The sequence below is a fragment of the Artibeus jamaicensis genome, unplaced genomic scaffold, assembly GCF_021234435.1.
Source record: "Artibeus jamaicensis isolate MK-2021 breed Jamaican fruit bat unplaced genomic scaffold, CSHL_Jam_final contig_473, whole genome shotgun sequence".
Lineage (NCBI taxonomy): Eukaryota > Metazoa > Chordata > Mammalia > Chiroptera > Phyllostomidae > Artibeus > Artibeus jamaicensis.
In genome coordinates, this window is record NW_026521851.1 from 859831 (window position 1) to 865392 (window position 5562).

Genomic DNA, 5562 nt, shown 5'->3' on the forward strand with positions numbered 1-5562 from the left:
GGCTCCAGGATGCAGTATTAAAACAGGCTGACGTGGCCTGGGGTGGACAGGGAGGCAACCCAAGTCAGGAGGGAGTCTCGGCCAGTGGCAGTGCAAGTGAAGTCCAGAGTCAGACCGCGGAGCCCAGTAACTTGGAGTGAGGCAGCTCAGAGGGGCTCCTGGCCCGGGGCTGGGCAGGGAGGAAGGCGAGAGGCCCAACCGCCGCTGGGGGAGTGAGCTGGGGGGTGGGACTTCTGGGGAAAGCGAGGTGTGACCCGGCGGCCCGAGAGAGTGACAGCGAGGAGGAAGAGTGTGCGATAAGTGTGGATGGTCCAAGGGTACCAGACAGAGCCACAGCAATGCCATGGAGACCACGCCAGGGGCAGACGCACCCCCTCCTCCCAGACACTCAGAACGACACATGCAAAGGGACGGATTCGGGTATGGGTGTGGTCACTCACGCACCCATGGGGGCAGAGGGAGACAGCTTCTCTCCTGAGCCGTTTTCCCGACTCGCCCCCGGAATGAGGGCCGTAGAGTTGCCATCCATTAAGTGGGAAAACAGTCCTTGGTGTCTACCTGCCTCACTTGGGCACTAGGAACGTAAACTCTCCCGAGGGCCCTGGGCTCACGTTATGAGGAACTACCCGAACATTCGTGCACTCCCTGCTGGGCGTTCCTGGACCCCGATCAAGTTAAACGGCGGATAATACATTCTTCCGCTTATCTTTGTTGAGGGATTAAAAGAGAGAATCCCACAAGACCTTGGTTCTAGAATCTTCTGCTCTATGAAATCTCTCCCAGGAAAAGGGTCTAAGGATCTAGTCAGGGCTATTAGATGGCAAGACATGTCTATAGAACGTTCTGGTTTTCAAAATCCCCGTCCGTAAACTGTAGAGGGAAGCATTCAGCACAGAAGAATGAGAATGAAGGTGAGTAAAACTTTGGGACCAGGTCTCGACACAGGGCAGATTCCAGACTCACTCACCTACTCATTTATTCCACAATAATTTACAGAGCATGTGTCACAGGCTCGCTGCAGAGCACCCAACCAGCCACCGGCCCAGGGTCTGGTTGCCGCCGTGTGACCCAGAACTCACTCTGGCCGGCGGGACCTCCTCGGAGTCAGATGACACGGCCCGCACCCCACACCTGCCCGCTTCACCACCAGCTCTCCGCGGTCCATGGGCTGAGGGGCTGCCAGGCCGAAGGGAGTTGTTTCGGGGTCAGGAGTGTATGACGCCCAAAGACCAGTGGAAGGAGACGGAGGAGAGACCCCAAAGACCACTATTCTCCAGCATCTTGTGGTGGGACTTCCTGGGGGAGAAGCCCACGGTGAAACCAGGTTGGAGTCCCCGCTCCCTAAGGGGTTTGTCGGCTCCTCAAGTACAAGGATCCACATTCCCGTCTCCAGAAGGGCCGTGCGCAGGCCCAGTGGGAGTTGGTTGAATGGCCGTTGAATAAACGGGTCCATCAGCAAGGTGAGGCCTGGGCGTCTACATCAAGCTCCTGCTGACATAGACAGGGGCTGGAGAGGCCCCCCTGTCCTTCCAGAACGGGGGGGCCTGCCGTGCCGGCTCTTGGCTGCGAGGGGAAGGCGAGACTCAGGATGGCAGCCAAGGCGCCGCCCCTCAAGTCTCGGTCCCTGAAAGGCGTCCCTAAGCCTGGCCTCGTCTGGATGGGCTGCCACTGGCCGTGGCTTGTCACACCCACCAAGCCCAGGAAGAACCTGGATAGAAATGGCCCGTAGTTCTGCTGCTGATGGACACGGGAGCCAGGCCCTTGGCGGTCGCAAGCAAAGAATTGGGCTGACCACACAGATATTGTAAAGCAAAGCGAGCAGGAAATCTGGGAGGGGAAGTACACTTCCCATGACGTGGGGGCGGGCCGTCGCCGGCCGGCGAGCGGCTCTCTTCCACTGAACGGTTACAGGCTCTGTAGGGTTCTCGTTTAGGCTTCCACGCATGTGCTTTCCCACAACCCTCCCCGAGTGCCACAGGGGAAGAAGCCACATGCTAATTACTATCAGGTGTCATGAGCGGTTCTCGGAAGTCAGGATGCTGGCTGAGGGTGCTGCAGCACCTCAGGATCTCCTGTCCTATCTCCTGCCTCGCTTCTGTTCCCCCTGTGGGGGCCTGAAGCGGCCTGGGGCCACCAGTGCGGGAGTCAGGCTTCCCGGACTCGCCGAGGAGAGCCGAAGTGCCTGTTCACCTTCGGGAAGCACATCGCACAGGCAGACCCGCCCAAGGATAGAGCAGGACGCCTCCCAAAGCGGGGAGGGGGCCCGTGGTTGCAGCAAAGGCTGCGCCTCCAGCTCTGTAAAAGGGACCCCTGCCCTGGGCAAGCAGTGACACCAGCTGACCCCTAGTGTCCCTCCAATCGAAGCATTTTTTACCCCTGGGGTTCAGATTATGGGACTCTGGAAAGAACGGTGGCGAGACCCCACAAGACAGAACACAGTTGGTTTGGTGTTCGGGGCCATCCTAACTGGCAGATGCAACAAGGTGAGCTCAACCTCGGGGCAGAAGTTCGTTGGATGGTTAAAAACATCTGCCACAGAACACTGTCGGGGACAGGGCCTGGTGGTGGCCCCAGTCAGCGGGAGGGCGACTGTGCTGCCGTGCCTGACTCCACCCTCATCCTGGCATTTCCCACACTGGTTGAACTGCGCAGGTGGGACGCGGGTGTGGAGGGCATCTGCGTAAAAGTGACTTTATGGCCCCGGCCTGGATAGCGAGCCAAGCAAACAGAAAAATCTCAGGAATAAAAGGGGCCATAAAACAATTACCCCAGGCTTTGAAGTCACGTTAAACACCACCTTTATTTCAAGGTTCTCCACGTGTTTCGCAAACAAACTCAGAACCGCCGCTGTGTCCATCTCTACCAGTAGGTAAACTGAGTCAAGGCACGGCGAGGGTTTGCAAACACCCAGCGTTTGTTTTAGGGAGAACTCTCAGGCCAGTGGGAGAGAAACCTAGTGCTGCCACATGCCCGTGCAAATCGGGACCACAAGGACCTCACGCTGGAGGGAATCGGCTGGGGTCTGTCCAGAGCTTGCGTTTTACCCACCAGGGACCCTGAGTTCGAGAAATAGCACCCACCCAGACCAACATCAGCTCAGAGGTCGGAAATCTAAGTTCCTCCCTGCAGCCTTTATTTCAGAAGAGGGAGAGGCAGGTCTCCCTTAGGAAACCGTTTGGGGGACAAACAGCTAATGAGCCAAACCAGGAGGTGACAAGGGCTTCTAAAATCGTGAATGCAAAGAACACCAAAAAAAACCATACGAGGTTGTTAAAATGCTGGAGAGAATTCTATAGTCACTATTCTTGGGTTTGCTTTCCTATTTAAAATGTGAAGATGGTCCCGTTGAATATAGTCCAGTGTAGAACAGACCAGGAGGTGCCGAGGTGCACCGTCCCTCCTTCCTGGGCGCCCACAGCCCTCTGGGCTCACAAGGAATTGGCTGTTCACCCATCCAGGCCCCTGTCCTCCTGGGCAAGCGAGGCTCCAACTCCCAGCCTCCCTTGCAGTTGAGTAAAGCCATGTGACCAGATCTGACTGATAGAATGTGTTCTGGCCAGTGTGGCTCCAGACCGATGATCTTTCAAAGTTCCTGGGCAATTCTCCACTGTCTTTCACGACCGTCAGTCTCCTGACTGTGAACACTGAAGGTGACTGATCTTGGAAGCCACACACTGAGGACGGCAGAGGCTCCATCAGCCTGAACGTTAAGGCTGCGAGGGTTGGAACCCCTCCCCTGCCTGCTGCCGAGAGGACACATTCGAGTCCATGTTGGGCCACATCCCAACGAGTGGCTCCAATGTGTGCGCAAGCGAATCCTGTTCATGGGGTAGAAGCTGGTCATTCAGATAACTAAAAAAAAAAAAAAAATTAAACTTGGAACAGCTTCAGTGAATTATAATATGTTATACAATGTTAAAAGAGCTACCATTACCTTAACTAATAGAGCAATTTAGAGATAAGAATCCACCCTCTCCAGGCAGAAAATGAAAAGTCCTATAACCATCTCCCAGCAACAGAGTAGAAAGAAACCTGAGGTACAGAGACACCTGTCACTTTCCTTCTTTGTTGAGTTAGTGGCCTGTCATAAAGCTCGGCTTCTTCCGTCCCCTTCCTGGGTGCTCTAGACAGAGGATGACAAGTTGATTTTGTCTGGAAGCCACCTCCAAGTGACTGATCATCAGTAGTTGAGCCAAGAAGGCTTCTGGTCGAGTGGAAGGAGCGCCGTGGCCCAGAAGCCTTCTCTGCCTGGTGCCCCCGTGCCTGCACCTGCGCCGGCCCCCAGATGCCTTCAGGATCACCAGGGTGTTTGTCACCAACTCAGCCTCCGAGTCCCTCCCTCGCCCCTAGCACTTACTGACTTAAAATCCCTGAGTGTGTTTCCTGGAGATCTACATTTTTGTGATCTTTACACAGAATTGTGATAAAGACTTAGCTTCAGAAGCCACCCAGTAGCACTAGGGCACTTACGCATTGTGGTATCGTAGGGACAGGTGCCAGGTGGTCCCTACCACCTGGAGCTGGGTGACCCTGGGCAAGTCCCTGAACCTGTCTGTGCTTCAGTTGCCTCACATGTAAATTAGGGATAATAACAGCCCCTTCCTGGTAGGGATGTCCAGGAGATTAAATGAGATTTGTACACGATAAGCACTTCTAAGCGTCTGTAAGAAGCATTTGCCCATCCCCAGTGGCATAGGTGAAACACTGCTCCCAAAGAGGTCCAGATGCCCCAGATGGCACCATCCCGCCCCCAAGCAGCACGAGAGACCGAAGCACGCAGGGCCCTGGGGCAGACGCGTTCGCCACCCGCCACTGGCGGCTGCAGGCAGCCCTGCCTCAGCTCCACCGTGGAGCCAGAGAAGGGCCTGGGTGGGGAGCCACCTGTTGAGAGGAGCCGGGAGCTGAGAACCGTGGATGCCGACTTGGTCATGACCACGGTGCTCACAGAGCCCGGGCGGTCATGGTCACAATCTGACAGGATGGCGGCGTGCCAACCAGTAGTGTTGACCTTGGACAGCAGGGAGCTAGACCTCCTCAAACATCAGTTCCTAATCGCCAGAGCCCTCCCGTATCGCAGCGTGTTTGCTGCCTTTGTTTTATCGGTCGTCACAGCCAGAGCTCATCCCTCAGTAATGGGGGGGGGGGCAGGAAAAGGGAAACCTCTCTCACTCACAGCCTGGCCTCATGGAGACACACAAAGCTCGACTCTGGGGAGCCTCAATCGGAGGAATCAGTGGCGGGGATAACTGCTAACTCACAGATCAATCCAGAAGTTTCCAGAAATGAGCCGAAGGAAAGCGCACCAGGGACTGTCAGCTTCAACCACGGCCGAGGTCGCACCCAAAAGCACCTCCATGGTGCCTTGACCACCTTGCTGGCCCCAGGGCACCTCTGCTCACCGACGGGGGTACTGGGACCTCCACCCCCACCAGGGGACGTCTACAACGCCCCCGTGCTTCTCATCGCTCGCTCAGAGTCCCAGGCTTGGGTCCTGTGCCCACTGCCTTGGGCGGGGGGCTAGGAGAGCGAGTGGCCTGCATTGTCCATCTCCCTGGTGGGCAG